Raw genomic sequence first — 6096 nt, forward strand, 5'->3', positions numbered from 1 at the left:
ACTTCTGAAGCCCACGTGCCTAGAGCCCGTGCTCCGCAACAGGAGAAGCCACTGCGATGACAAGCCCGCGTGCCGCAACAGAGAGCAGCCCCAGCTCGCTGCAACTAGAGAAAGCCCGTGTGCAGCAACGAAGACCCAATGCAGCCAAAAATAAATAACTAAATATTTTTAAAACAATGAGGGATAAATACTCAAAAGCATGATCTCTTTAACAAGATTTCTAGGTACATAAGAATGCAAAATATAAAATGTTCTAAAATATTCACTGATCACCAAGCATATAAAATTGACGTTAAACTTATGTTAACTAGATTCCTCCCACTTCTTCAGTGGTCCTATGAAGAGCTCCTTATCTGCTGCCAGGGGTGGGACCTTTGACCTAATGGAAAGGCAAGTACTTCTGGTAACAAGCTCCGATAGCCTTTACTAGGGTCCACCTTAAGAAGGGAAAAATCACTCAGGTAAAAATCTTTGGGGGACTTCGCTGGTGGCGCAGTGGTTGAGAGTCCGCCTGCCGGTGCAGGGGACGCGGGTTCGTGCCCCGGTCCGGGAAGATCCCACATGCCGCGGAGCGGCTGGGCCCGTGAGCCATGGCCGCTGAGCCTGCGCGTCCGGAGCCTGTGCTCCGCAACGGGAGAGGCCACACAGTGAGAGGCCCGCGTACCGCAAAAAAAAACAAAAAACAAATCTTTGGGGTAAGTTTAGGTACCTAGTTACCACTGCATGCACTCGAATTAGATTGACTTCAGCTGTTCTTGGAAAGAATTCCAGTGCAGTCACTCAAGTTTTGGTTCTCTTTTACATAGCTGCATTCAGAGGCATGAAGCAATGTTTAGGGAAAAAGTGATACTTACGCCTGAAATTTATATTTTTCCAAGTAACCTATTGGTATTATAGACGCAGGAAACCCTCAGGTGGTAAAGCTATATATGTTCATGGTAAGTGCTATGGACTAAATTGTGTCCTAGCTAAAACCTAAGTTAAAACTCTAACCCCCAATGTGACTGCACCTGGATACAGTCTCTAGGAGGTAATTAAGGTTAAATGAGATCATAAGGGTAGAGCCCTAATCTGATAGGACTGTGGCCTTATAAGAAGAAGAAGCAAAACAGAGAGCGAGCGCTCCTCCTCCAGTTGTCTCTTTTGCTTTCTCTGTATGAGGACTCAGGGAAAAGGCAGTCGTCTACAAACAAGAAAGTGAGTTCTCACCAGAAACCAAATTCTGCCAGACCTTCATGTTGGACTACCCAGCCTCCAGAACTGTGAGAAAAGAATTTTCTGTTTGAGCTGCCTGGTTTATGGGATCTTGTTATAGCAGACCAAGGTAATACAGTAAGTCTGCAGTCCGGTGTTGATGTGTAGAGCAGTTTGGACAGGTAAAGATGAACAGTGTCATTCAGGAGGGGTTCCAGCCCATCGGCTTATCCTTGCACACCTAAACAAAGCAGTAGATCAGACACACCATGCTGTTAACTTGTTGAAACTTGGACTCGATTCATCTGATTCAATTACAATCTAAATTTCTCATCTTGGTATTATATTTGCAGATTAGTTGGTACAGTTGACGTTTTAACAGATACTGTTAATAGGTAGTCTGAATGTGAACTGTCTCTAGCAAGTTCCTTCTGGTGACTTTGTAAATTTCTCTTTGGCTTCATTAACAGTCATACTGCTCCAGTATTATTCTGTTTGCACTCTCACAGGGCCTTTCCCAGATGTACCACCTCCTGGGACCACTCCTCAGCTGACCCCAGGTCCCTCCCTGGCTTTAGGCCCCTTTTATGCCATTCTTGGAGAGCTCCAGGCACCGCAGGGTTATAGGAGGAGGGTCACTTTGGCAAAGACAGGTGGTCATGGAGCTGGGGTCAGAGAGGGGCATGCCTCCTTCCTGGAAGTTACTGGGAACCCCCAAACTAGTCCCTGCAGTGTGTCCTAAATGGTGGGGGAGGCGGGAGGGGACGGTGAGCTACTCATTCTTCCTCCCCAGGTCCAGGCAGACTGATGGCAAAGTCACCCACAGCTCACCTGCTGCCAGCCTCTGCCTGGGCACCACCGGTGTGGGGCCTGAAGGTGCAGGAGTTCCTAAGACTGTGCACCCTGGGGTCCGGCGCCCACCTTTTGGAGCCCAGGCAGCCAGTAGGCTCGTTCTGCACGGGGAAGCCGGAGGCCCGGGAGCGACGGCTGTGGCCTATGCAGCTGATTTTTAATTACACATACTGACACACTGCCAGTTTGGGCATTGTTTCTTGAATTCTGTGACTTGCTTCTGAATTCACATTCTTTTTCTAGCTGAAATCTCTCTCTTCTAATCGTTATTTTCATGATAATCTGTGGTTAAGCTCTCTCGGTTTTTATCTGAAATCATGTTTCTCCCTGATTATTAAGGGTAAGACCATCTTGGTTGAAGTAATTTTGATGTGCTATCCTGCCGGACCGTAAGGAGAGATTAACATCAGTTCTAATGATACATTTTTTAAACTGATTTAACAAAGGTACAAAGGACAGGCCTTAAAAAAGGTCAGTGTTTGAAACTGGTTGCTTTACTCATCCCAGAATTTTGAATCAAAAAAGGCTGTTCCAATCAGAAAAGGCTGCTCTAAGTATGTATATTAATTCAACAGATACTTCGTGGGAAATAATCATGCTTGACATAAAAAAGGGGAGAGAGTAAGACTATTCTGTGCTCAAGAAGAGTATATTATCTAGGGATAGGAAAGTATTGTAGAACAGGTGTCAGAACAGGTAGAGATAATCTACCGAGGATATTCAGCAAATCAGTGGTGTCAGGCAAACACTGCTTCTCCTGCTTACAGGGTATGAGATCTTAGACAAGTTACTTAACCTCGCTGAGATTCTGCTTTTTTTTCCATTTTTTTAAGTAATGGATGAACATATCATTCACTTGATAGGATTGATATGATCATTCAATTTAACGGGATGAAGTCCTTGGCTCGACATAGGTATTTGGCCAACAGCAGTTTTCTTGAGTGGGACATTCAACGGGCAGATGCTAAAATGGGAGGAAACCCAAAATGGAGATCTTGGCTTGAAATACACCAACACAGGTCACCAGCTGTTAAGGAGTGCTGCGTATTGACAACAATTTTCCAGCACCGTTAGTATTAATCTTGCAAAGTTTTACCTATCAAGTAACCCCAAACTATATTTGCTTTAGTTCCTGTTTCCTTAATTACAGATACAGTTGATCTTCTTTGGGTTTTTGTTTGTTTAGGGTTTTTTGGTTTCACTTATTTGTTTTATTAAAGTATAGTTGATTTATAATATTATATGAGTTTCAGGTATATAATAGTGATTCAATATCTTTACAGATTATACTCCATTTAAAATTATTACAAATATGGCTATATTTCCCTGTGTTGTATATTTCTTTTATACATAGTAGTTTTTATCTCTTAAACCCATACCCCTATCTTGTCCCTCTTCCCACTGGTAACCACTAGTTATTTCTCTGTATCTGTGAGCCTGTTTCTGCTTCATTATATATATTCATTCGTTTTATTTTGTATATACCACATACATGTGATAACACACGGCATTTCACTAAGCATAATATTGTACTTTCTAGGTCCATACACATTGTTGCAAATGGCAGAATTTTATTCTTTATTGTGGCCAAGTAATATTCCTCTGTGTGTGTGTGTGTATACCATGTCTTCTTTATCCAGTCATCTGTTGATGGACACTCATGTTGCTTCTATATATGGCTATCATAAATAATGCTGCTGTGAACATTGGGTTGCCTGTATCTTTCAGAATTAGTGTCTCTTTATACACTAATTAGTGTATCTTTCAATCCCCTCACTTTCAGTCTGTGGGTGTCTTTAGCTCCGAAGTTTTTCTCTTACAAGCAGCGTATAGATGGGTCTTGATTTTTATCCAATCAGCCACCTTATGTTTTTTGATTTGAGCATTTAGTCCACTGACATATAAAATTATTATTGATAGGTATGTATTTATTGCCATTTTATTTCTTGTTTTCCTATTGTTTTTGTAGTTCTTCCCTGTTCTTTTTTGTTTATTCCATTGTCTTTTGATGACTTTCTTTAATGGTATGTCTTCCTTTCTCTCTAGTTTTTGTGTTTCTATTGTAGGTTTTTTATTTGTGGTTATCATGGGGTTCATATATGTTGACCTATATACCTACTTGTTTTAAACTGGTAGTCCTCTAAGTCCAAACGCATCCTAAAAGATCTTCATTTTTACACCTCTCTCCCACATTTTATCTTTTTGATGCCGTATTTTACATCTTAATGTTTGTCCCTTTACTGACTACTGTAGTTACAGTCAATTTTATGTCTTTTAATATTTGTACTAGCTTATTTAAGTGGTTAATCCACAGCCTTTACTGTATTTTTGCCTTTATTAGTGGGATTTTTCCTTTCCTATAGATTCTTACTTCTTTTTACAGCCTTTACCTTTCCACTTAGAGAAGAACTTTTAACATTTCTTTTAGAGTCAGTTTAATAGTGGTGAACTCTCAGGTTTTGTTTATCTGAGAAGTTTTTTATCTCTTTTTCAATTCTAAATAATAATCTTGCTGGGTAGAGTATCCTAGGTTGCAGGTTTTTCCCTGTCAGCACTTTGAATATATTATACCACTCCCTTCAGGCCTTTAAAGTTTCTGCAGAAAAATTAGTCAATAGCATTATGAGGGTTCCCTTATGGATGACTCTGTCTCTTGCTGCTTTTAAAATTCTATCTTCAACTTTTGACATTTTAATTGCAATATTTTTTGGTGTGGTTATATTTGGGTTCATGTTGTTTGGACCCTCTGTGCTTCCTGTACCTGGATATCTGTTTCCCTCTTCAGGTTTGGGAATTTTCCAGCCATAATTTCATTAGATACATTTTTGACCCCCTTGTCTTTCTCTTCTCCTTCTGGGACCCCTATAATGTAAATGCTGGTATGCTTGCTATTGTCCCAGATATCCCTTCAACTGCTCTCATTTTTCAAAATTTGTTTTTGTTTGATGTTCCGACTAGATGATTTCTATTCAGTCTTCCAGATCACTTGAGCATTCTTCTGTATCACCTAGTCTGCGTTAATTCCTTTGAGTGTGTTTTTCATTTCGGTTATTGTATTTTTCAGTTCTGAGTTACTCTTTTTTGTTATCTTGTTCCTTGTTAAAATTCTCACCGTGTTCATCTATTCTTTTCTTTCATTCAGTTAGCTTTCTTACTACTAAGGCTCTGAATTCTTTACCTGGTAAATTGATTATTTGTTTCATTTGGTTTATTTTTTAGGGGTTTTCTATTGCTCTTCAATTGAGACAGATTCCTCTGTCTTCTCATTTTGCTTAACTTTATCTCTAGGACATGAGGTGAAACAGTTTCCTGTTGTGGTCCTGAAGGGATGTCCTTATGTGGGAGCCTCCCTATATAATCTGTGTGTGCACGGTGGCTTTGGTGGAAGAACTGGCCTTGAATGAACATAATTAAAATCTTTCCTCAATGTGTGCTGGCACCTGTCACCTTGGTAGAAGGTGGTGCTGAAAATGGAGGGGCTAGAGTCAGAGCCAGATGTGAGTCAGGGTTTCCCCTTTGGTCAGTAGCCATTATCACCCAGTGAGGGATGGGGACGGGTCCCATGTTGCTGGAGCAGAAGCCCTGAGGGTTGAGTCTGAGCTGGCTCTGTTCCCTTTAAGTGTGTGCTCTCCCCACCCCAGCATCTGCAACCTCACCCCAAATGGGAACAGTTCTGGAGGAACAGGAGTGGTGTGGGCACACATGGTGGGTTGGGGCATTGGCTGTGGCACTTCAGCTGGGGTCAGAGACCCAGACGGCTTTGGATGCGCTACTTGTGTAAGCACCAGTAACGGCTGCCCCCACCTTACTCAAGACGCCACTTCAGGTCTGAGCTTCCTTTGTCCCCCACAGCTGAGCTCTCCCTTCAGCCTTTGCTGTCCTCATCCCAGTGTGGAACTGTGCCACAGGGCATTGGGGCCCGTGTGGGCTCTTGGCATGGATCGGGATGGGGCTGTCGTGGTCCAGCCACAGACAGAGATCAAGGCTGCTTCTGATGTGCTGCCTGTGTAAGTGCCAGTAATGCTGCCCCTGCCCCGCTCAGATGTGGCT

General features: G+C 42.2%; 1 pseudogene; it reads right to left on the reverse strand.

Moving 5' to 3' along the window:
- Positions 1-1205: 1205 nt before the first annotated feature.
- Positions 1206-1879, reverse strand: LOC116742249 (annotated as a pseudogene).
- Between the last annotated feature and the right edge of the window lie 4217 nt (positions 1880-6096).

Source organism: Phocoena sinus, chromosome 17, assembly GCF_008692025.1.
Source record: "Phocoena sinus isolate mPhoSin1 chromosome 17, mPhoSin1.pri, whole genome shotgun sequence".
NCBI classification, from domain to species: domain Eukaryota; kingdom Metazoa; phylum Chordata; class Mammalia; order Artiodactyla; family Phocoenidae; genus Phocoena; species Phocoena sinus.